This window comes from Ahaetulla prasina, chromosome 10, assembly GCF_028640845.1.
Source record: "Ahaetulla prasina isolate Xishuangbanna chromosome 10, ASM2864084v1, whole genome shotgun sequence".
In the NCBI taxonomy this organism is placed as follows: domain Eukaryota; kingdom Metazoa; phylum Chordata; class Lepidosauria; order Squamata; family Colubridae; genus Ahaetulla; species Ahaetulla prasina.
The window spans coordinates 12,305,687-12,332,632 of NC_080548.1; positions in this window are offsets into that span (position 1 = coordinate 12,305,687).

Sequence of the window (26,946 nt, forward strand, 5' to 3'; positions counted from 1 at the left end):
ATAGACTGAGTTTCATGTTTAATGAATAAAGATAATAATAATAATATCTTAAGAAGGTATTTGGTTGATACCTAGGATGCTGGCAGCAACCTGTATAAACCATTAGCAGCAGTCAATGGTATTTGTAACACATTTTTAAATGTCCAGTTGACTGAGTTTCATGTTTAATGAATAAAAGAGATAATAATAATAATAATAATAATAATAATAATAATAATAATAATATACTAATAATAAATTATTATTGTTATTGTTATTATTGTTTTTTAATTAAGCATGGCTTAAGATGGGAACCATCAAGAAAGATACAGAAGGTTTAATACTCGCTGCTCACAAGCACTACAAACTAATGCCATGAAAGCAAAAATACAAAAAACCACCAACAATCTAAAATTGACAAAATCAAAACTGTTTCACATTTAATATGTGAGTGCAGCAAAATTCGCAAACTGATTACAAAACTAGACATGACCGAGTTGTTAAACTAATCCACTGGTCATTATGTAAAAAATATGACTTACCTGTATCTGAAAACTCATGGGAACATAAAAGTGGAAAAAGTTGTTGAAAATGAGAAGATGAAGATCTTGTGGGACTTTCTAATATAGACGGATCGTCATTTAGAACACAACACGCCAGATATCACAGTTGTGGAAAACCGAAGCATACAATACAATGCCAGAGTCGAAGAAAAAGAACTGGAAAAAAATCACGAAATATCACTACCTGGCCATCGAAACTACCCAATTATGGATGAAACATGTAATAGCGATACCCGTTGTCATCGGGACACTTGGCACCATGTCCAAGAATTTTATAAAATACATCAAGAAATTGCAGCTTCCTGCAATAACACCAGCGGAACTGCAAAAAACTGCGCTACTTGGAACATCGTACATTTTTAAAAAATATTTGGTTGATACCTAGGAGGCTGGCAGCAACCCGTATCAACCATCAGTACCAGTCAATGGTGTTTGTGATACATTTTTAAATGTTCAGTTGACTGAGTTCCATGTTTAATGAATAAAAGAGATAATAATAATAAAAGTACAGAATTTGACATGAATGGTTCTACAGACACTATGCTGGAAGCCATCAGCTGATGGGGACTCATCCACCAATCACAGTGCTGCTGGTTTTGGCAGATGGCTACACACGCTTGGTTAGCTATCAATTAAGACTCACCTTTGGCTTTGCTTCACGTTTTACCTGTGCAAGCTTGATCAGTTTGAAAAAAAATCATTGTAAACCCAGCTCAAAAGTTTCTCACAACCTTCTGGGCTTAGTGTTTACAATCCACAGTCTCTGAATGTTTGGTTTAGCTCTGCCACTGGCTAAAACAGACAGATTAGCATCATGGTTTAAGAACAGGGAATCACATTTGGAATTTGCAAGACATTTCACCTTCCATATGCAGTAGATGAATTGTACTTCCTACATCTTTTGTATATCTATAAGTACTCCTCAGTTTAAAGACATTCGTTGAGCAATGAAATTACAACCAAAGGATCAGTCTTCACACTTATAATTGTCATAGAATTCTCCAAAGTCACATGATCAAAATTCGGGGGCTTGCCAACCAGCATGCATTTCTTATAGTTGTAACATCCTGGCATCACGTGATTGCCATTTGCAACCTTCCTGGCTTAAGAACCAACCGTGTGATTCACTTAAGGGCAGTGATTCACTTAACAACCGTGGCAAAAAAAAAAGGTTGCAAAATCCAGCATCACTCACGTAACAGCCACTTTGCTTTAGCAACAGAAATTCCAGTCTCAGTTGTGGTTGTAACTCAAGGACTGCCTGTTCGGAATTAATCTGCTTTCTCACATTTATGTCTTATGACTCTGGAACGAACTCCCCCCAGGACTTCGTCAACTTCCGGACCTCCGAACCTTCCGCCGCGAGCTTAAAACACATCTATTTATTTGTGCAGGACTGGAGTAGATTTTAAATTTTATATTGGTTTTAATGGGTTCTATTATTTATATGGTTTTTTAAAAAAATTGGGCCATGTAGAATAAGCTTTTTAACTGTTATTTTATTCTGTATTTATATGTATTTTTATTTGCCTGTGAACCGCCCTGAGTCCCTAGGGAGATAGGGCGGTATATAAATATGATAAATAAATAAATAAATAAATAAATAAATAAATAAATAAATAAATAAATAAATAAATAAGTGTCACACAACACACGGTGCTACTGAAAAGAACCCATGATTAAAAATAAATAAAGCTTCCAGAGGTTTGTAAATGCCAAAGATTATACAGGTAGTCCTCGACTTACGACCGCAATTGAGCCCAATGTTTCCATGGTTAAGCGAGATAGTTGAGTTTTGCCCCATTTTACGACCTTTCTTGCCACAGTTGTTAAATGAATCACCGCAGCTGTTCAGTCAGTAAGAAGGATTGTTAAGTAAATCTGGCTTTCCCGCTGACTTTGCTTGTCAGAAGATCACAAAACCTGGATCCCATGACCCTGGGGCACTGCAACCATATATGAGCCAGTTGCCAAGCACCCAAATTTTGATCACATGATTGTGGGGATGCTGCAACGGTCGTAAGTGTGAAAAACGGTTCCTTTTCTTCAGTGCCGTTGTAATTTTGAACAGTCATGAAATAAACCAGTGGTCACCAACTGGTGGTCCGCGGACCACTGGTGGTCCAAAGGAAAATTATTTGCATTTTTTATATTTATATTTATGTTATATTTAAATCAGGGGCCCTCAAACTACAGCCCCTGGGACAGATACGTGCAATGAACATTTGTGTTGCTGCAGAGAATTTCCCCCTTCGGGGTCTTTTTGTGCGGGTCGGAGGGGGGCAGAAATTCTGAATTGGGGTCTGCTTCAGCCTCCTAGTGTGGGGCTTTGGGTGAAGGCTGGAGGGAAGTGCTGCTGGTGGCGAAGAGGTGGAGGACCTTGTTCCAGTGGGACTGCATCAAGGCCTGGAACTGGCTGACCATCTCAGCCAGCTGAGCCTCCAGGCGCCTCTACTTGGCCTTGCACTCCCACAGGTCTTCCCTCTGCTTGGAAAGACTATGCTCATAATCCTCAGTGAGGTGCTTCTACTGAGAGTCCTTTTCGGTCAGATCCAATTTGAACTGAGCTGTTTTGCCAACTCTTTCTCGTAGTAGCTGCTTAGCTCCAACAACTGCTTCCTGTTGGAGCACTAAGGAGCCCGAGCGGGCAGGCGAGGAGTGGCTGGGAGGTGAGGGGAGTAGAGGCTGGCGAGGTGCCCCTTGACGTGAGTGACACCGAGTTGGCCACACCCACCCAGTCACATGATTACCTAGCCACGCCCACCCAGCCGGTCATTAGGCAGATCATAGATCCGCGGGATTTTAAAATGTGAATTTAGTGGTCCCTGAGGTCCAAAAGATTGGTGACCCCTGAAATAAACTGTTGTACATTCGAGACAACCGGTAACTGATTGAGTTGTGTGCTCACAACGCAGGAGTTTGCATGGCTGGTGGTTCAACGGCAACTGGTCAATAGACGCTGTTTTCAATCCTAACATGCCTCCATCAGTCCATCTCCCGATGACTGAGAAGGTGTGGGAGTGAAGCCGCCCAAACTCTCCTTGAAGTTCAGAGGGGTAGATAGCAAGGGTTAATTCACACCTCATTAAATTGTGCAAATTAGCAAGGATTAAAGCATCCCTAGACCACAAGTGTGAACAAGCCCAATCCGAAATGTGTTTTGCAAACACAACCCTTCGTGCCTGGATATTTGCGGCTTGCCCATCAAGAGGAGAAGAACACACTCACGGGCGACTGGTGTGGTGTTTTTTTTTCCTTTTCTTTGGCAATAAACAAAGCTTGAGGTTGAACTTCAAAGGATTGCCGTTGTTGTGATAAGGAGGGGAGCCTTCAAAGCTGCTCACGGGGGTGGGGGGGAAAGGGTGTAAGTGGGTTGCCCACCCAATCAACGTTGCAAGAGATTTGATCCCTCGCTGATTTTTTCCCATGTCAATTCTGATATGTAAGACGGTGGGGAGGGTGTGTGTGTGTGTGTGTGTGTGTGTGTGTGTGTGTGTGTGTGTGTATGTGTTTTGGCTGACACAACAGTACACCACAGAATTGTGCTGCTGGTCCATCAAACCCCCAAGATTCATATTATTCACACCTAAAAGAGACCATCCCCTATTTGGCAACCCATTTTCCAACTAATACATTTTATAAAAAGGCATAGCCTACATCTCACAAAAGCTTGTTCCTTTTCCTAAAATATATCAGCTGAAAGCCACCTTTGCCTCCAGTGCTACCAATTTTCCGCGACCATAAACTGGCACACTTCTCCTTCATTGTTTAATCCACCATAGTAACAATAACCGCTGGAAAGGACTTTAGGGGTCATCTAGTCCAACCCCCTGCTCACACAGAAGATCTGTACTATTTCTGATGAATGGCTATCCAGCCTCATCTTAAAAGCACCCGGTAATGGAGCACCCACAATTTCTGAAGGGACCTTGGAGGTCTTCTAGTCCAACCCCCTGCTTAGGCAGGAAACCCTACACCACTTCAGACAAATTCGAACCTTTCGCCGCGAGCTTAAAACACATCTATTTATTTGCGCAGGACTGGACTAGAATTTTGCGCAGGACTGGACTAGAATTTTGCACAGGACTGGACTAGAATTTTGCGCAGGACTGGACTAGAATTTTAAATTTGGTTTTAACGGGGTTTTATTATTTTTATTGCAATTTTTAATATTCGGCCTTATTTAATAAGTTTTTTAAATTGGTGTTTTATTTTCTATTTATATGTGTGTTTTTATTAGGCTGTAAACCGCCCTGAGTCCCTCGGGAGATAGGGCGGTATAAAAATGTGATTAAATAAATAAATAAATAAATAAAAATGGTTATCCAATATCTTCTTCAAAACTTCAAGTGTTGGAGCATTCACAACTTCTGGAGGGAAGTTGTTCCGCTGATTAATTGTTCTCACTGTTAGGAATGTTTTCCTTAGTTCTAGGTTGCTTCTCTCCTTGATTAGTTTCCATCCATTTTTTTTTAGGACAGCCCAGTAACTCTGGGCAGCTTGAGTGCAACAGGGTGCAAAGTGGATGGAGCCACCCCTTTTCTCTTTCTTCTACTTTTCTCTTTCTTTTGCAGCATTACCCTTTCCCTTTTTCCCTTCTTTCATTTCTCCCTTTCATTTTCCCTTCTTTCTCCTTCTCCATATTGTAAGTGAAAGAAATCATTTAATTGCCTGCAAGGAGAGGTTTGAATAGTCGTCCCCCGAGGTCTGTATGATACAAGTGGTCTCATTTTGCTACCAAGCTGATCTCTGGTGCGCAGGTGGGAGAGACCATCCCTGGGAAGCGATCAAGATTGTTAGTGATGGAAACTGAAGAACAAACCTGCTCCTTGAAAAATTTCTAATACTAGAAGAATAGAGTCAGTCAGGATAAACTGTTCACAGTTTATTTATCCGAGTGGCATTAGTTTGCACGACATGATAACCCTCTACTCAAATAAATCTTTAGCATGTTAGCCACCAAGAGCCAGTTTGGTGTAATAGTGAAGGAACTAGGTTAGAAACTGGGAGGCTGTGAGTTCTAGTCCCGCCTTAGGGACAAAGCCAGTTGGGTGACCTTGGGCCAGTCACTCTCTCTAAGCCCTGGGAGGAAGTCAAGGGCAAACCACTTCTGAAAAACGTTGCTAGTCCAGGCAGCTGTCAGAAGTAGAGACTGACTTGAAGGCAAACTCTCTCTCTCTCTCTCTCTCTCTCTCTCTCTCTCTCTCTCTCTCTCTCTCTCTCTCTCTCTCTCTCACACACACACACACACACACACACACACACACACACACACAGAGAGAGAGAGAGAGAGAGTAGCCATTAGGTTCATAAGAGAGGTTGTTAAATGTGCTGTTTAAATGCCTCTTGTGAATACATTTAACTGATCTTGGTCCAATCTCTGAGGTCATCTTATCCAACCCACTGCAAAAGACAGGGAGGTAGATTTTTAATTTTTTTAAAATTACAGTAAAGCTTATTATAAGATAGTAATCATTTTAATTAAAGCTTATTACAAGATAAAATATAAATACAAACAAAAATTGAGAAAGAAAGAAAGATGGAAAGAAAGAAAGAAAATGGAAAGAATGATTGAAAGAAATGGAACAAAAGAAAGAAAAAAGAAAGTTGGAAAAAAGTTGGAACGAAAAGAAAGAAAGAAAGAAAGAAAGAAAGAAAGAAAGAAAGAAAGAAAGAAAGAAAATGGAAAGAATGTTGGAAAGAAAGATGGAAATATAAAAAGGAAAAGGGAAAAAAAGTAGTGACTTCCAACTTTTTCAGTGGCATAGAAGACAAAAAAAACCACAGTCTTAACCTTTTGCCTTACTTTTCTAAATATTTCAAGCTATTTCTATAACTGCAAAATCAATCTAATGATTAAAACTTAAAATTAGAGTTTTATTTCCCCACCCCCCAGTTTCAAGTACAAAATCCAGATGTGGTTTCCAACTGGAAACAAAGCTAGATAAATTCTTGTCCCTAAACCTTCTTGACAAGTCACTTGTCCAGATGCTGGAAGACCTCTAAGGGAAGGGAAGTCCACTTTCTCTCTCGGATTTTGATTTCACGGCTGAACTATTTTTACTGTTTTGAAAGTTTTGCTCAACATTAATCTGGAATTCGCTTTCTGGTAACTTAAGCCTTTTATTCGGTGCCCTGACGACAAGGAACAGGTCACGGCCTTAAGCTTTCCAGATGTGCAGGAGATAACAATACCCTGACATTTAGTAAAATGTCTCTTTCTCCTTTTGGGTTTTTTTTTTCTCTCTCTTACAAATGAAGCCATATGCAAATGATTTACCTTTCCCAGGACTGAAATTCACCAGAGCTATCAGGATAAAGAGGAAGCTTCTTAAAAGGGAGCTATCCAGTATCAACCTGTTCTCGATTGGCCCAAATTCGTCCCACTTTCTAAAGTTTTTTCTTTTCCCCAACCCTGTACCTTAGCCTCTGAGTCCAAACGAGGAAAGGACGATGGGAGCAGTGGTGGGTTTCAATTTTTTTTACTACCGGTTCTGTGGGTGTGGCTTTGTGGGCATGGCAGGAGAAGGATACTATAAAATCTCCATTCCCTTCCCAATCCAGGGGAAGGATACTGCAAAATCCCCATTTTCTCCCAGTCAGCTACGACTTGGGAGGCAGAGAATAGATGGAGCCGGGCCAGTCAGCATTTTTACTACTGATTCTCTGAACTACTCAAAATTTCCGCTACCGGTTCTTCAGAACTGGTCAGAACCTGCTGAAACCAACCTCTGGATGGGAGGTGTATTTTTATGGATGACCAGAAAAGGGCTTAATTTCTAATGATTTATCCTGGCAATGAAGTATTTATCCTTTCATGGATTTTTAATTCATTTTAGTTATTATTAAATGCATATGCTACCCGTCTCCCTCTGCAAAGTGACTGCACAGCGACTAGAGTTCAGATTGCAATCCTCTACTCCTCTATCTCCCCTGAAATAGCTAAGAATGACACAAAGACAAGATGGTATCAAACTCCAGATATAAAAAACCATTAATGTTGTCATCCAACTTCTGGGACATTTTGGGCAGCAGAGGAAGCAAAGGTCTCTCCTGGAATTGGGGGTGGTTATATTGCATTGGGGGTGGGTATATTGCATATATTGGTATATGCACTGCTTCCCTTATGGACGCAATGGCTCGGTGGCTAAGACGCTGAGCTTGTCGATTGGAAGGTCGGCAGTTCAGCGGTTCGAATCCCTAGTGCCGCGTAACAGGGTGAGCTCCCATTACTTGTCCCAGCTTCTGCCAACCTAGCAATTTGAAAGCCCGTAAAAAATGCAAGTAGCAAAATAGGGACCACCTTTGGTGGGAAGGGAACAGCGTTCTGTGCGCCTTTGGCATTGAGTCATGCCGGCCACATGACCATGGAGACGTCTTTGGACAGTGCTGGCTCTTTGGCTTTGAAATGGAGATGAGCACCGCCCCCTAGAGTCAGAAACGACTAGCACATATGTGTGAAGGGAACCTTTACCTTTATATTGCATTTATCAAAAACCTGCTGTTTCTTACAGGCATCCCAACAAACCTCTAAAGGGCTGCGAGTTTGATTGGAGTTTGAAGCCTACCCCATCTTGACTTTTTTGCCCTTCTACTGCCCTGCAGGTCCTGGAGGGGAAGGTCTCCATTTCTTTCTGCAGATAAAAGTAAGGGACGTAAGTGCAATTCCAGAGAAGTTGTGCTCCATAGCTTGGGAGAAAATGGGAGATTGTGCTCTTCTGCATGATTCCCATTAAGAAAATTGGGAGTTTTAATTTTTTTAATTATTCTTTTTATTAGAAATGTTTTAAAAAGATCAAAGAAAAATATGAAAAACACAGAAAACAAAAATGTAAAAAGATATAAAAATGAAATTGGGACTTTTAAAGAGGGAAGTTCCTTCTAATCTTAGTGCCAGAACAGGTTTTGACCTAGAGCAGCAAATAGTTGAAACCACAACCATTTAAGACTTCTTCTTTTGACATTAAATTTGCAACCAATGGAAACCTTTTCCCAGGGGCATTGTTAGCCCTTTGAGGTAGACCAGACAAGAAGCACAAATCAGAAGACTGAGACCATGGGTGGGCTGCTGGGGGTTTGCAGAGGTTCAGGAGACCCTCTAGCTAAGATTTTGTGCAGTTCGGAGAACCCCCAAATCCCACTCCTGGCTGGCCCCGCCCACCCTGCCCCTCTCCGCCCCTCCCAGGAGTCCCCACGCAGCCTGTTTTGGATGCAGGTAAGTGCAGGGCACGCACGGAGGCTCAGGGAAGGCGAAAAATGGGCCTATCGGAAGTTTGGGAAGGCAGAAATGTTTCCGGCTTCCAGAGGCCCTCTGGAGCCTGGGGAGGCCGTTTTTGCCCCTCCAGGAGGCTCGAAGAAAGCATCTGAAGCCCGAGGAGGGCAACACACACACACCCACCATGGTGCAGGAGGCTGATTAGGCCACGGCTGGCCATGCCCACCCAGCAACCGGGCAGAGAACCCTTTGCTAAGGGGCAACCCATCACTGCTCTTCTTCCTCCCAAAGTCATTCACCCAGACCATTACAGGCATGACACAACATTAAAGTTTTATTCCCTTTAGAAGCCTCCCTGCCATATTTTGTATCACTATAAGTTTCAGGATAGCCTTCTAGGGTAGGCCCACAAAGAACGCTCTGCAGTAATCTAACCACAACGTAAGCAGGCACGGTTCATTGTTGCAAATCCGTTGAATTAAGATAGAGGACTTGGCAGTACAGTTAGATCCAGTTATGATCGCCAACCAAGAGCAAAATCTCAGAAGGAAGGCTTCAAATAAATTACATGAAAACCTGTTCGTCGTTAATTTCCTTATTTATTAGGATTTGCTAAGTTGGTAATTGCCTCCCTCTATACCCACACATATGCATATTTGTTTCACTTGACAAAAAGAGGGAGCAGTTTCACTTGTCATAATTTTCACTTCCATGGTAAACAGGATGGGTGGTTAGATATTCCAAATGTGTATGTGTTTTAAAGTATTTATGTATTTTAAACATCTCTAATTCATTCCTTAAGCAAACATGTTCCGAAGGCAACATAGTTGATCTTTAAAAAAAAAAAGGCAGAATGTACCTACAGGATTATATTCTAAAAGAAACTTTTCAAAGAAAAAAAAAAACCAACAACCAAGAGGACGGAAGAGAAAAACAAACTAAGTACGTAAAAGTTCTTTAAAAATCAGATGTCTGCCACTTCAAGGCAACAGAAAAGGGGGCTTGTGCCCAGATCAAGACAGTAATTTGAAAAAACCTCTCAGATAATAATCCTCTTCATTATATAATATTAGTTGATAACCTGGCATTGCCCGGGTATTTATTTATCCCAGTCCTGTATTAGACAGGGAGAGCAACTTCACCCTGAGCCCTGATTTCAGTGAGAATTAAATTAGTTAAAAATATTCTCCCTGCACCCCCAGAAGTGTCAAGTAAAATGATGCCACTTTGTTGTTTTGCTAGCTGATCCATGATCATTTGGTATACTTTTTTCTGATCTTGGTTTTATTGATCATGGCCATACATTTGTCCTCAAGAATAATCAAAGCCTTGTTGAAAATGTCCAGACCAAATGTAATTTCTAATGTTGGATTTTCCCCCTTACCAGAGGGAGCCCCCTTGTGGAGTACTGTGAAGCCGTTACCGTGGCAACTCCACTGTGCTGTACGGTAGGAGCCATTTTACGGCAGTACAGTAAAAACCCTTTTAAGGCACAACAGGCTGTATGTTAACAGAACACCCCCCCCACCCGAGGGGTGTTAGGGGTGTCTTACCCCCACAGTATTTTTTCCAGAGAGTAAGTCATCTGTGTACCAAGTTTGGTTGAAATTGCTCAAGGTGTTCCAACTGGCCCTTACCTTGGAAAAGGTGGCTTTAGAAAAGACCTTATAGAACAGCATTTTTCAAACTTGGCCCCTTTAAGATTTTTTTTTTAAATTTACATTTATATCTCGCCCTTCTCCAAAGACTCAGGGCGGCTTACAGTGTATAAGGCAATAGTCTCATTCTATTTGTATATTTACAAAGTCAACTTATTGCCCCCCCAAAAATCTGGGTCCTCATTTTACCTACCTTATAAAGAATAGAAGGCTGAGTCAACCTTGGGCCTGGTGGGGCTTGAACCTGCAGTAATTGCAGGCTGCTGTGTTTTAATAACAGGCTTCTTATAGCCTGAGCCACCACGGCCCTGAGCACATCAACTCCCAGAATTCCCCAACCTCTGCATGCTGGGAGTTGAAGTCCATCCATCTTAAAGCATTGCTGCCTGGGAATTCTGGGAACTGAAGTCTATCTTTCTTAAAACATGATGGTTGGGGAATTCTGGAAATTGAAGTCCGCACATCTTAAAGGCGCTAGCTTTGAAAAGCAGTGCTCTGAGGGACTGAACATAGAGGAATTGTTGGCAGTTAAGAAGCAAAAAGAAAATTGCCTTCCAAAACTGACAGTTGTGTCCTTCTGGAGGCCTCTGAGATAGGCAGGTGGTATGATCCCAAAGGAATCAAATATCAAGTGCTTCATCTAGTGCTTCCTAGTGCTTCATCTAGCCCAGGAGTCTCCAATCTCGACAAGTTTAAGACTGGTGGACTTCAACTCTGGGAGTTGAAGTCCACAAGTCTTAAAATTGCCAAGGTTGGAGACCCCTAACCTAGGCCACATAACCAGCTCGCCTGTCTTCCTCCAGTCAGGCCCGTGTTTTTCTGGAGTATGCAAAGATGGCACAGGAGGCATAACGTTGGCGAAATTCCTCGCCACTATCGCAAAAAGCGGAAGGATTACCAAACGCCTGGCAGCCAAGCCCTGGAGAGAGACGATGTCTTCTTTCCCCCAAGCATTTCTTAATTATGCCCTGACTCTGTTAGGCAGAAGGGAGGCTACCGTCAACAGATGGAAGTGTGTGTAGGTGGCCAACAGGAGATGGATAGCATCTTAGCTTCAGGAGTGCGATAGAGAGTAGCACCTCCTTTGCTCTTATCACCTCCTTTTGTTGGCTGCCATAGATTGTTTTGACAACAGCTGACTGTTCAGGAGATTCACCCAGGGGCTGGGAGGAGGGGGATGTTCTTGATTGCATTCGTTATCGCATTGGGTGAAACTGGCAACATCTGCATAAAGCCAGGGTTACTGGAGGTTTTTTTGCATAAGGTGGGAAGTAAGATTTGCAACATCCTACCTTCTCTGGTTTCTATTAGCAACTGTACCTTCTTGGCGGGAGAAAAATCCACCCTGCTCTTCCACCGGCTGGAACAGGAGTAGGGCATGATTCCTTCACCTGAGAAACACGGTATGGCAGGCATCCCCAACAACAGGCCACAGACCGGAACTAGTTCACGATCTGTTAGGAACCAGGCCATGTAAGCAAGCAAAGGGTCATCTTTACATGCAAAAGTTCTAGGTAACGTGCAAAATCATGCCTTCCCGGTCTGTCAGTTTCTTAAGGTTGGGGGCCACTGCATTGTGGGATCCCTGGTGGACAGTCTTGAAGCCGGGATGGGAGGATGTCAAGGTGCTGCTGAGTTTTGGAAGTCGGAGATGGGAGAAAGCACCACCAGAGGTCTGAGGGAATCATTAGGCCCCGGAGGCTGCTAACCCCAGTGAGATATCACATCTCTATTCCTAGGACTTGCAAAACTGAATTGCAAATTTAGTCAGTATTTATTTGTTTTGATTTGAAATATAAAAATTAATATGCTATGATATACTAAAGAGCCGAGGTGTCACAGTGGTTAGAGTGCAGCATTGCAGGCTACTTCAGTTGATGGCTAGCTGCAGTTCGGCAGTTCAAATCCCACCAGGCTCAAGGTTGACTCAGCCTTCCATCCTTCCGAGGTGGGTAAAACGAGGACCCAGATTGTGGGGGGAAATATGCTGACTCTGCAAACCGCTTAGATGGCTGCAAAGCACTGTGAAGCGGTATATAAGTCTAAGTGCTATTGCTATTGCTAAATTTTGTTCAGGAGCTCAAGCTAACATACAGGTAGTCCTCGACTTATAGCCAGTGGTGGGATTCAGCCAGTTCGCACCACTTCGGGAGAACCGATTGTTAACTTTCTGAGCAGTTTGGCAAACTGGTTTTTGGAAAAATCACTACAGCAGAGAACCGGTTGTTAAATTACTTGAATCCCACCACTGCTTATAGCCATTTGTTTAAGAGACTTTTGAAGTTGGAACCACACTGAAAAAGTGATTGGTTGTTGCACTTAATACCTTTGCAGCACCCCCACACAGTCACATGATCAAAATTTGGACACTTGGCAACTGGCATGTATTTATGAAAATTGCAGCGTCCTGGGGCCATGTGATTACCTTTGTGAACTTCTTAGCCCAGGGGTCTGCAAACTTGGCTCTTTTAAGACTTGTGGACTTCAAATCCCAGAGTTCCTCAGCCAGCTGGCTGAGGAACTCTGGGATTTGAAGTCCACAAGTCTTAAAAGAGCCAAGTTTGCAGACCCCTGTCCTAGCCAATTACGAATAAGCAAAGTCAATGAGGGAAGCAGGATTCATATAACAATTGCGTTACATATTTAACAACTGCAATGGCTTGGTTAACAACCATGGCAAAAGGATTGTAAAATCAGGCACAACTCACTTAGCAAGAGAAATTCTGGTCACAATTGGGGTTGTACGTTGAGGTCTACCTATACATAGTATTCTCTCCTCCATTTTTCTACCCACAACAAGCCTATGAGGTAGGCGAAGGTGAGAGAAAGATACTGGACAAATATCACCCAGTGGGTTTCCATGGCTGAGAGGGATTAGGATCTGGGTCTCTTTGGAGTTAGTAAGTGACTTTCTAATTTATTTTATTTATTTATTTATTAAATTTTTATACCGCCCTTCTCCCGAAGGACTCAGGGCGGTTTACAGCCATGATAAAAACAACAAAAGAATACATAAAACCATAATTTAAAAAACTTATTTTACAAATGGCCGAATTAAAACATTTAGAATAAAACCCCAAATTTTAAAATATTAAAACATTAAAACTAATTAAAATCCTATTAAAATCCTATGCCAGTCCTGCGCGAACAAACAAATAGGTCTTCAGTTCTCGGCGGAAAGTCCGAAGGTCCGGCAGTTGCCGAAGTCCAGGGGGAAGTTCATTCCAAAGGGTGGGAGCCCCCACAGAGAAGGCCCTCCCCCTGGGGGCCACCAGCCAACATTGCTTGGCGGACGGCACCCTAAGGAGTCCCTCTCTGTGCGAGCGTACAGGTTGGTGGGAGGCATTCGGTAACAGCAGGCGGTCCCTAATGAAATCAGCCTGCCTGCCTATACAAGTAGTCCTCAACGTACGACTACAATTGAGCCCAAAATTTCTGTTGCTAAGTGAGACAATTCTTAAGTGAGTTTTGCTTCATTTTACGACCATTTCTTGCCACAGTTAAGTGGATCACTGCAGTTGTTAATTTAGTTGTTAACTGAATCTGAATTCCCATTGACTTTGCTTGTCAGATGGTTGCAAAAGTTGATTACATGACCCTGGGACCACATTACACTGAACCGTCATAAATATGAACCACTTGCCAAGCATCTGAATTTTGATCATATGACCATGGGGATGCTGCAACGGTCACAAGTGTGAAAAACAGTCATAAGCCACTTTTTCCAGTGCCTTTGTAAATTTGAGCTAAACAAACTGTTGTAACTTCCTGTGCATATCTATATTTGGTGGCAAGGGAATAATTGCTCCAAAGTCATTCTATAGCAGCAGGACAAGCTGAATCTGAGTTTCTCAGTGCCAGTCTAACACCTTCACTATGCATGACGCATAATCATAGTTTGTGTACGATACAACATAGAACCATACATCTGTTGAGTTCACACAACACACGCCGTCAACAAACAGCTAACTTAGGCTAAAAATAACCAGGCTTAGCAGGCTGTATGTACGCAGTTGCAGGGATCTAAATGTGTGATACGACCATAGCAGATGGTTTAGGGACGGTTTAGACAGAATAGGAATAGATTTCAAAAAAATCTCTGCTATGCCAAAGGTGGAGAAAGAGAACATTTTCTTCCTCTTTCGTAATACTCAAATGTGGGGAACGTGCGATGGTGGGAAGATCTAGAAGATTACAAGAAGCCAGGCTACACACACACACACACACACACACACACACACACACACACACACACACACACACAGAGCTCAATGATCATTTGTATCCTCAGGATGCTTGTGATGGGAAGTGTCGAGCAAGCATTTAGCTGATGAGCCAAACTAGGGCGATAAGTTTCTTTATCGGGAGGTGGGGAACTATGGTCCTTTTATGACCTGGGGACTTCAACTCCCAGAATTACTGAGCCAGCATGGACCTCGGCTTTAGATGCTGAACATATTTGGATGCGTGTCACGAGGCGGAGTCAGGGTTGTTTTTCGGAAGCAGCCTCAGTTTTTATCAGAGAAGGACGCCGCATTCTCCAGCTATGCACACTTCGAAGGAGGAAGCAGATCATGTGTTTAACTAGCCTGCAGGCTGAAGAGGCCCATCTCTTTGAGCATGAAGCAAGGCTGCCGGGATAACACAGGCGTTGTTGCGATTTTTCACTTGAGCAACAGAGTGTCCTGACCCATGTGAGCAGATGCTGTAATTACCAAAGTCTCATAATGACTACTAACATCTCCACAACTAACTGTGCTGCTCTTCCTCCGGCCTTTTCTGAAGGCCCAGCTGTAACGAGCGGTTAATTAAAACTCTGCTTGTTTGGGTTGTTGTGAGAAGGACATTTGTGCTATTTCGTGGCAAACGCCCCAGCGGAAGCAAAACAAAGGTGGAAGGACCCAAATAACACGCACACACACACACACACACACGGAAATCGTACAGTTGGACTCAGTTGTTGGGTTTGGGCAGGTGAAATACTGTTTTTGATCTGAAAAGCGGACCCAGGACCTGCAGGAAAACGCTAGGAAGATGAAGAAGAAGTCTTGGCAACTCTCCTGACACTTCTATTTTCATCAGTTTAATAAAAAGACTTCTTCATCATCCCAGTGTTTTTTTTCCTGCAGCTTTTCACAAGGTAAAGTACAAATAGAAATAAAATCGAGAAAGTTAGAGAAGAGAAGTGCAGGAAGAAGTAAAAAAAAAGAAGAAGAAAGAAGTAGCAACTTTGATTTTTTTTCAGCGCAATAGGATACAAAAAGAAAGTTACAGCCTCAACCTTTTGATTTACATTTTGTAAATATTTTGAGCCATTTCTATAACAATAAAGCAGTGGTGAAATCCAAATTTTGTTTACTACCAGTCCTGTGGGTGTGGCTTGGTGGCCATGGTGTGGCTTGGTGGGCGTGGCTTGGTGGCCGTAGCAGGGGAAGGATACTGCAAAATCTCCATTTCCACCCCACTCCAGGAGAAGGATATTACAAAATCTCCATTCCCACCCCACTCCATAGGAAGGATACTGCAAAATCCCCATTCCCACCCCACTCCAGGGGAAGGATACTGCAAAATCCCCATTCCCACCCCACTCCAGGGGAAGGATACTGCAAAATCCCCATTCCCACCCCATTCTGGGGCCTGCCATAGGTGGTATTTGCTGGTTCTCCGAACTACTCAAAATTTCCGCTACTGGTTCTCCGAAGTACTCAAAATTTCCACTACCGGTTCTCTGAAGTACTCAAAATTTTCACTACCGGTTCTCCAGAACCTGCCAGATTTCACCCCTGCAGTAAAGTCATTATAATCATCAAAACCTAAAATCAATTTTTGTGTGTGTGTGGTTTCGAGTACAAAGTCCATAGGTGGTTTCCAGATGGAAACTAAACTAGATAATCTCTTCTCTTTCATTAGGACATTCAATTTTGTGATCTCCACCAATTCCATCATGATTCACTGTCCATCATTCCAACTTTCCTGTCATCATCAGAGCTTAGAATAGAATAGAATAGAATAGAATAGAATAGAATAGAATAGAATAGAATAGAATAGAATAGAATTTTTTTTTGGCCAAGTGTGATTGGACACACAAGGAATTTGTCTTGGTGCATAGGCGCTCAGTGTACATAAAAGAAACCTTCATCAAGGTACAACACTTACAACACTTAATGATAGTCATAGAGTACAAATTTAACACTTAATGATACAACACTTAATGATAGTCATAGGCTACAAATAAGCAATCAGGAAGCAATCAATATCAGGAGGCAATATCACTTAGGCAACTGGTGGAGCTGATCTGTAAAGGGGAGAGGATTGGGTCAGAGAAGATGGAGCAGAAGATGCACCATCCAAATGGATTGTGTACTTAAAAAAAAACTATACACACACAGAGAGAGGTTTTTAAAATATTTTTTTTTAAAATCCCACCTTTATTACTTTTAAAAATAACTCAAGGTGATGGACATGCCTCATACTCCTTCCTCCTGATATTTTCCTCAAAGCAGCAGCATTGTGAGGTGATTTGGGCTGAGTGTGAGTGAGAGGTCCAAAGTCACGAAACTTTTTAAAAATATATGTCTAAGGCAGAACTAGAACTCACACGCTCCTGGTTTCTAGCCTGGTTAGGGATACATTTAAGAACTGCAGTGATTCACTTAACGACCATGGCAAAAAAAGTTCATATGATTGTGGGCGACTCATTTAACAACCACCTTGCTCAGCAATGGAAAAATTCTGGTCCCAATTGTGGCCCTAAGTCGAGATTGAATGTTGATCCTGTAGCTGCAGCACTTGCCGTAAAGTTCAATATGAAGGATATTTCTTGTTCAGATATTTCCAATATATTGTCAGATGATGATACACTGACAAAAAATATTCATTCAATGGAAAAGTACTCATTTAAATAATAATTAATAGGCATGAAAGCATAATTACAATATAAAATGTTATTGTTACAAATGTTTTTTATTATGCATTTATCATACAATAGTGTATTCTGTATTATTGTTGCAATGAATAAAATGTTTCTTTTAACCACCCCAACGAAGCCGTCGATGTGATGACTCGGTGTCTTGAGGCCGTTCGGGTCTGGATGGGGACGGACAGGCTCCGACTCAACCCATCCAAGACGGAGTGGCTGTGGATGCCGGCGTCCCGGCACAGTCAGCTTACTCCATCGCTGACTGTGGGGGGGGCGAATCGTTAGCCCCCAGGGAATTGGTGCGCAATTTAGGCGTTCTCCTGGATGCACGGCTGTCTTTAGAAGACCATTTGACAGCCGTAGCTAGGGGAGCTTTTCATCAGGTTTGCCTGATTTGCCAATTGCGCTCTTTCCTGGACTGGGACGCATTATGCACGGTCACTCATGCCCTCGTCACTTCCCGTCTGGATTACTGCAATGCTCTCTACATGGGGCTACATGAGGAGCACCCGGAGGCTCCAACTGGTGCAGAATGCGACCGCGTGGGGGATTGAGGGAGCTCCTCGTAGCTCCCATGTAACACCTCTCCTGCGCAGGCTGCATTGGTTGCCAGTGGTCTTCCGGGTGCGCTTCAAGGTGTTGGTTATCACCTTTAAAGCGCTCCATGGCATTGGACCGGGATATTTACGGGACCGCCTGCTGCCGACAGTTACCTCCCATTGTCCGATACGTCCAGTGCGCGCCCACAGGGAGGGTCTTCTTAGGGTGCCGTCGGCTAGTCAATGTCGGCTGGCGGCCCCCAGGGGAAGGGCGTTCTCTGTGGGGGCCCCGGCTTTATGGAATGAGCTGCCGGTGGGACTCCGTCTCCTCCCTGATCTCTGGACCTTTAAGCGCGAGCTCAAGACTTTCTTTTTCACCAAGCGGGGCTGGCCTGATTGATTTTAGTATGGGGGTTTTAATGGGTTTTAATAGGGTTTTACCAAGGTTTTAGTTTTGATAAATTTTAGCTAATATTTTAAGTTACAGCGATTGAATCAGTTTTTTAAATTTGATATTTTATTTTAAATTTGTTGGGATTCTTGTCGTTTTATTGGCTGTACACCGCCCTGAGTCTTCGGAGAAGCGCGGTATAAAAATATGAATAAATAAATAAATAAATAAATAAATAAATATTTACGATATTTCTTTTCTTCAATTTATTTGTGTCCTTCTTCTCACTGTAAAAAAGTTGGTCACCTTATTTATTTACATTACCTTCTTAACAATGACATAGATTTACAGGAATTTAGATCCTGCCCTTGGTTAAGAGGCAGTTCAGCAAAGTAAGCTCTTGAAATCACTTTGTGGCAATGTGCAAATGTGAATACATAAAATAATAATTAAATAAAATAATAGATAAAGCTCAGAAAAGTTGCATGCGAAAACAACTAGACACAAGACAGTTTTCCCCCCCATGCCATCACTCTGTTAAACACCTAATTCCCACAGGACTGTCTTATGCCTAAAGATATTTACCCATGTAGTAGGACTGCATTGGTAGGGACGCGGTGGCTCAGGGGTTAGGACGCTGAGCTTGTTGATTGAAAGGTCGGCAGTTCAGCGGTTCGAATCCCTAGTGCTGCCGCGTAACGGGATGAGCTCCCGTTACTTGTCCAAGCTTCTGCCACCCTAGCAGTTCAAAAGCATGTAAAAAATGCAAGTAGAAAAATAGGGACCACCTTTGGTGGGAAGGGAACAGCGTTCCGTGCACCTTTGGCATTGAGTCATGACCATGGAGATGTCTTTGGACAGCGCTGGCTCTTCGGCTTTGAAACGGAGATGAGCACTGCCTGCTAGAGCCGGGAACGATTAGCACATATGTGCAAGGGGAACCTTTACTGTAATGTATCTTTAAATGTTTTGGCGGGAACCAAGCACGTTGCTGATTGGTTGAAGCCGCCGGCTAAACTGTATATAAGGAGAGGTTTTTCCCCAGCCCGGTTGCTGGGTTCACCATATATTAAAGAGCTGTTGTCACTACCCTGGTCTCCAGCCTCGTTACTGCCCGAACTTAACACTGGCGACGAAGGTGGGATCTCGAGGCTAAGAGCACCAGGAACGAGCTGAACGCACGGAAGAACCGAACCCAGCAAACTCAGGGCAGAAATGCAGCGATGGCCAGCTACACTCCGCCCGCGCCGTTTGACCCATCCAGGGAGAAATGGGGAACGTACATGACCCGTTTCGAGAGCTTCCTCGAGGCAAACGAACTGCAGGGAGTTCCAGACAACCGCAAAAGGGCGTATTTCCTGAGCCACTGCGGTCCCGAGGTCATCGACATCGCGGAAGCCCTGGCAGAGCCAACGCCGGTACAATCGGTATCGTGGCAGACTCTGCAAAATCTATTGAAGAACCATTTCGCGCCAACACCATCCAAATATGTACGGCGTTTTGAATTTGGAGAGCGCAGACAGCAAGAGGGCGAATCCATCAGCGATTACATGGCCGCCCTGAGGAAAGCCTCCAAGGATTGTGGGTACCGAGACTTGGATGAGGAGCTGTTAGAGCAACTCATCCGTGGGGTCAGAGACATTCGTTTGCGGAGGCGGCTGCTATCAAAAAGCAATCTAACGCTGGCAAACGCTCTGGACAAAGCCAGAGCTCATGAGATGTCCACCCAAGCGGCGGAAACCCTTCAAAAGCCACTCACGCCAACGGCGAGCACGAAATCAACCCCGGTCCACAACGAAGAAATCCAGACCGAATCAGACGGCGAGGATGAGGAAGGAGTTTGCCTCACCGGGAGAAGGGGAAAAGAAGACCGGGATGAATGCGGAAGTTGCGGAGGGCAACACCAGCGTCAACAATGCAAGTTCAAAGACGCTATATGTCGGCGGTGCGAGAAGAAGGGGCACCTGGCTCAAGTCTGTCGAGCACCCCAACCTTCCCGCCGAAAATTCAAACCAACCAATCAGAGCGCGGGATCGGCTAGGCGACCCGTGATTGGTCAAAACAAAAAGGGCGCGAATTCAAATCGAACGACCGTGATAGTAGGTCGTGCAGCAACCCGCGTGGAGAAGAAAATCTTCACAAAACCAAAAATCGAAGGAGTGCCGTGCCGACTAGAAGTGGACACAGGGTCAGCGATCACAATCATGTCCTGGGACACTTTTGCGAAAGCTTTGCCGAAAATCGCCAAACGCAAACTGCAAGCACAGCGGCTAAGAGTTCACGACTACCAAGGGAATCGCATCCCTGTTCGAGGGTCCACCTCCGTCCGCGCTGAGTACGGACCACACAAGAAGACCCTGCCCCTCACGACAGTCGAAGGGACCCTGCCAAGTTTGTTGGGACTAGACTGGTTCCGCATTGGGCATGGGAGTGACTGGCATCTACAGAAGTGACTTTAACCTAAAAGACACACTCATGGACGAATTCGAAGATGTTTTCAAGGACTGCCTGGGCAAGTACAAGGGGACCCCTATTTCCTTCAATTTAGACCCCCAGGTAGCCCCCATACGGTTAAAAGCAAGGAGGGTCCCTTTTGCCCTTAAACCCAAGATTGACAGGGAGATAGACAAGCTCATCAGTCAGGGGATACTGGTGCCAGTCGATCATGCAAAGTGGGAGACGCCAATCGTCACCCCAGTGAAACCAGATGGGTCAGTTAGAATCTGCGCTGACTACAAGGCAACGTTAAACAAAGCCTTGCAAAAAAGCGCTTACCCGGTCCCCGTGGTGCAACACTTGCTGCACTCGCTGGGGCAAGGGCACGTTTTTGCCAAATTAGATTTGGCCCAAGCCTATCAACAACTGCCTGTAGACGCCAACACAGCCGAAGCCCAGACAATTGTGACTCACAGAGGTGCTTTCAAGTGTACCCGGTTACAGTTTGGGGTGAGTGTGGCACCTGGTCTATTTCAAAATTTAATGGAGCGACTTCTGCAAGGGCTCCCGGGGGTAGTCCCCTATTTTGATGATGTATTGGTATCAGCCGAAAATTTAGAAGAATTGGGGGAGCGTTTGAGAAAAGTTTTGGGCATTTTCAGGTCAGCCGGTCTAAAGGTTAAAGTGAACAAATGCCAAATAGGGGTAGAATCCGTAGAGTTCTTGGGCTACAGAATAGACAAGGAAGGAATCCACCCCACTGAGAGCAAGGTCAAGGCAATAAGAAAGGCTCCAGCGCCCAAAAACAAAACAGAGCTACAGGCATTCCTGGGTCTAGTGAACTTTTACGCGGTCTTTTTGAAAAATAAGGCAACCGTTGCCGAGCCGCTACATAAGTTACTAGGAAAGAATACTGTTTGGTCTTGGGGAAAGACGGAAGCTAGGGCTTTCAAGGCAGTAAAAAACCTACTCTCGAGCGATAGCTTACTGATCCAGTATCATAGCACGATGCCAGTGGTATTAGTTTGCGATGCTTCCCCTTACGGAGTGGGTGCTGTGCTCAGCCACAGACTTCCAAATGGCACAGAAGCCCCAATAGCCTTCTACTCCAGAATGATGTCCTCGACAGAGAGGAACTATAGTCAGTTGGATAAGGAAGCTCTAGCTATAGTTTCAGGAGTAAAAAAGTTTCACGAATACGTATTTGGGAGAGACTTTGAAATTGTTACAGACCATAGACCACTGTTAGGGTTACTGGCTGGCGACCGCCCAACGCCTGTGGCACTTTCGCCCCGATTGACCCGATGGACTATCTTTTTAGCCGCATACTCCTATAAACTGCGGCATCGGCCAGGAAAAGAGTTGGGGCATGCGGATGCATTAAGCAGATGCCCACTACCAGGGGCGATCGAGGACCCCACTCCGGGGACGCCCATACTGTTAATTGACTCTCTGGACTCTGGCCCAGTCACGTCGAAGGAGGTGGCTCGGGCGTCATACCGGGACATTATTTTGAGAACTGTACTTGGTTGGGTACAAAGAGGGTGGCCCGCTGCGCCGGGCGAGCGTTTTAAAGAGTTTGTAAAGAAACGTGGGGAACTTTCGGCTCAAGGGGGGTGCCTGCTATGGGGGGATCGAGTGGTGATCCCAGAGAAATTGAGGAAAAGGGTGTTAGATCTCCTCCACGAGGGTCACCCAGGGATTGTAAGGATGAAGGGTCTAGCGAGAAGCTATGTGTGGTGGCCCTTAATGGACTCGGAAATTGCTGAAAGGGTAGGGAAATGCCAGGCCTGCCAGGAGTCCAGACCGCTACCACCAACGGCCCCGGTTCGGGAATGGGAGAGACCCCAAGGGCCCTGGTCGAGAATCCACATTGATTTTGCCGGCCCCTTCCACGGCCAAACCTTCCTGGTAGTAGTCGACGCCTACTCCAAATGGCTGGAAATCATTCTCATGAGATCCATGACAGCCGAGGCCGTGATCTCAGTCCTACGGCACCTATTTGTAACCCATGGGTTGCCCGACACGTTAGTATCCGATAACGCCCGCACCACGGCAACCCAGTTCGAGGAATACTTGGCAGAAGAGGGCATCCGGCATGCCCTCTCGGCGCCTTTCCACCCTGCGACGAATGGCCTTGCAGAGCGTTTCGTCCGAAGCGCAAAAGAGGCATTGTCCAGACTCAAGCCAGGCGACTGGCAAACAAAAATCGATGTTTTCCTGGCCGTCCAACACAGAACCCCCTGTGTCACAACCGGCAGAAGCCCCGCAGAATTATTGATGGGCCGAAAGCTCAGGTGCCCACTAGACCGTTTAAATCCAAACTATACACCAGAGGGTTACAAGGGGGGACTCGAACAAACAAGAGGGATGGACATAGGCGACGGTGTGGGCACACAACTATGGTGAAGGCCCGGCCTGGGTAGCAGGAAAAATTCTAAACATAACAGGTCCAAAATCATACTTGGTGGAGATACAGGACGGCCGAGTATGGAGGCGCCACATAGACCAAATAAGAAAACGCATAGCCGAACAATCCGAATTAGACGAAACAGGCCCTGACTATACAATGTTTGAATCCACAGCTGACTCAAACCCGAAAAAATCGCAGGACTTATCTGAGCTCCCGGAGGTCCAGCGACGCCAACAGGTTCCATTAGAAAACAGCAGGGACGACTCTGCAAATAATCCAGGGCCGGATGGCCTAGAGGAGGAGCTGAGAGGAGCAAACAGCCCCTCCGGTCAGCTCGACCCACTCCCAGGGAATGAACTGCGCAGGTCCGAAAGAGTCAGGAGACGCCCAGTCTATTTGCGTGATTACATTGAAAAATAATATGTAAATATCATGTAAATATTAGTAAAGTGTTTTCTGGGAGGGAAGGAGTGTAATGTATCTTTAAATGTTTTGGCGGGAACCAAGCACGTTGCTGATTGGTTGAAGCCGCCGGCTAAACTGTATATAAGGAGAGGTTTTTCCCCAGCCCGGTTGCTGGGTTCACCATATATTAAAGAGCTGTTGTCACTACCCTGGTCTCCAGCCTCGTTACTGCCCGAACTTAACATTTACCTTTTACCTTAGGACTGTATTGCTCTTATCCTTCTCATCTTTCTCATCTTTTCATTTCTCAACTTTCTCATCCTCTCACCTTTCCTGCTACTTTTATCACTTGTTGTTTGTATCTTATGATTTATAATCGTATCTTATGATTTACTATGATCTATGACTTATCACTTTGTTGTTTGTATGTACACTGAGAGCTTATGAACCAGAGACAAATTCCTTGTATGTCCAATCACACTTGGCCAATAAAGAATATTCTAAAAATTCTAAAAGTCACCTCGAAATGTGAAAGAAGCGGCATATCTATTTGATAACTAAATAAATAAAGTCTGCAGAACTTTTTTTTTGCCAGCACTGATTCTTTTCCTAACTGTATCCTGCAGACTCCCATGCAGAAGAATCTTGCCCTGATCAGAGATTGATTAGAAGATTTTGCTTCAGTGATATTGAATGAGAATGTTTAAGTAAATGCAGGGAGGAATTTTGCTTCTGTCCTGCCCGAAGAGTGTAATCTCCCTTCCTTGCAGTCTTAAACCCACCTCTGGACCACTCTGCCCCACCTAAACCCAGGCCCCTCCCCTTTCCCTTTCCTTGCTCTCTGAAGCATTACAGTTGACAGCAATAATTTTTAATGACAGATACTGAATTCACCTTAGGCGAAAGACTACCCTGATGGAAGTTTCCTGTGGGAAAAAAGGTTTTTTTAAAAAAGCACTTAGAGATTTTACCCCGTCCCCTTCTGAGTTTCTGTCTTTAGGGCTTGATCTTAGAGGCCCAGCCATGCCTCAACTCTCAGACAGGGAAAAAACAAAATCCCCAGTTTTTGCCTCGAAGCTAGAAATGCAGGGAATATGCATTCTGTTTAATTGCTCCCTGTTTCTCAAAACATGATAGGTTTGCCAGCCAAATAACTCTGAAAGAAGAAGTGTAATGTAAGACCTTTATGTGATGTTTCCAGCGGTTTAATAGAATATACTGTCAGGGTTACATTTCTAGGTACTTTGATAGATTTTAGATCTTTTTTAGATTTTGTATTTCTCTATCAGGTACTTAATGCTTGCATTATTATTGTTCATTGCAGTCAGCCAGATGTTCAGGCTGGATCTGGCATTTTAATCCACCGTCCCAAGGACCTGGAATAGGCAGATGTGGGTGTTTGATGGTGTTAAAGATGTACTATTATTTTTGTTGTTACAGTTATCATTATTTGGTGTTTTTGTTGTAGGCTGCCCGTGTCACGCTGGCTGAATTGGGCAGCCTTATGAATGATAAAATAAATAAGTCATTAAATAGAAATAAATCCGTATCTAGGGTTTATATTAAGGAGATCAAAATCGGCCCCATTAACTTAAGCAAATCACAATTTCAGATTTGTTGGGTGCATGCAAGATGTTGAAATGAGATTGGGCCAACTTGGGATGCAGTTTATAGTAGAAACCTAATTGTTGGCTTATTGTGTCTTCTGCTAAACCAGGTTCGGTGTAAAATTTGGTTCAGAAGAGGCGCTTTGGAATGTGTAGAAATGTCATCCTTGTCCCTATTCTTGAAGGCAGCGAGGCCTTGTTACAGGATCAGAGGAATTGACATAGTTGCTTTGATGAATTGCTGACAAACATAGTGTTTGCATTCCTACCTGTCCCAAAGCACTTTCTCTGAATCAAATTCAAAGCATTGCACAGACCTAGTGGGGGCCTTATCACCGTTTTACTAATTTTAGTGGCATTTCTGGGACAGCCAATTGCAATCCTCATTAATTTTTTTTAAAAAAACAAACCTACATTTTAAGTCTGTCTTCCTTGAGGGTGAGAGGCGAGCCAAGGGAAGAGCCATTTAAAACAAAACAACAACCTGCCTATGATTTGTAGGAGTTTGTATCAGAATGTGAATAATTCAACCTGCATAAGTCCTTGTTAAAATTCAGAGAGGCCTGGAGGAAGAGTATTAATTTAGCTTTTCACCTACACAGTTTCTTCCTACTGCACCCTGTATTCAAGTCATTTATTTTTTTCATTGTCGTTAATCTGTTGAACAATAGACCAATCAACAGCAGTGTGTGTGGAAATCTAAAACCCGAAACCTCATGTAATATTACCTTTTAGCTGATCAGTTGTCCCGTTTGGAATGAAAAATACTGACCTGATCCTTTCCAGGATTCTGCACGTTAGCTTACACCAGGGGCTCCCCATAGGTGAGGCTCAGAGCAATTCCCCAGTGCAAATGTCTCTGGACTTGTAAAAGTTTTTGAGAATAAAGATAACAATTTCTTAACGAAACGGTTTGAAAGTTGATCAGCTGCGTGGAGCAGACTGGGAAAGTGAGACCCAAATTCTCCACCTTAATTTAATGATTTCAGTGTCAGAATTTGTGCTGGTCCTATGGCATTTAAGAAAAATAAATTGTTTTAACATAGGAGTTGTTTTCTTGCTGGAATGCTTTTTTTGCTTCTAAAATGGCAAGCTTCCATCCAGGGGTGAAATCTACTTACCTTCCCTTATTGGTTCGGAAGTGCGCACGTGTCATCATCACATACAATTTTGGACCCTCTGTGCACGCACAAAGCCTTCTGCGCAAGCTCAGAGGGTCAGAAACAGGTTACTTCCTGGTTAAAACCAGGAAGTAATGATGTCAGGCGGGTGGGTGGAGCCTTGTGCTGCCGCTGCTACTTGTTCGCCGAACTATGCGCCGCTGCCACTACTGGTTCGCCTGAACCAGTGCAAACCGGTAGCATTTCACCCCGGTTCCATCCGATCGACATTCCGTTCAATAAATAAGGTGTTTTGCAAAAAAAGAGAGGCAGTTTTGCTGTCCTTCTTCCTCCTTTGTTGATCCTTATTGGATTTCTGGGAGTCCCAGACCAACAAAAGGCACCAGATTGGAAAAGAATGAAGGTTTACTTCATTCACCCTGTTTCTTCAATGCGTATTATTCAACTGCGTATTCATAGGGCTTATATCAACATGGTTCACTTTTTATTCTTCACAGTTGGTTCAGCATGAAAGAAAGCTTCTGTCATCTTTGAAGAAAATCCCATTAAACTCCTTTTTTCGGTGTTCCAGATGTAGGTAGACGGATAGCCTAAAGCTTAGATTTAGGTTAACATTTGTGAGACAATTCAAAGGATCTAATCAGCCTTTTATTCTGCTCTGCTTAAAAACACTGACATCATTAAACGAATTAAAGAGGGT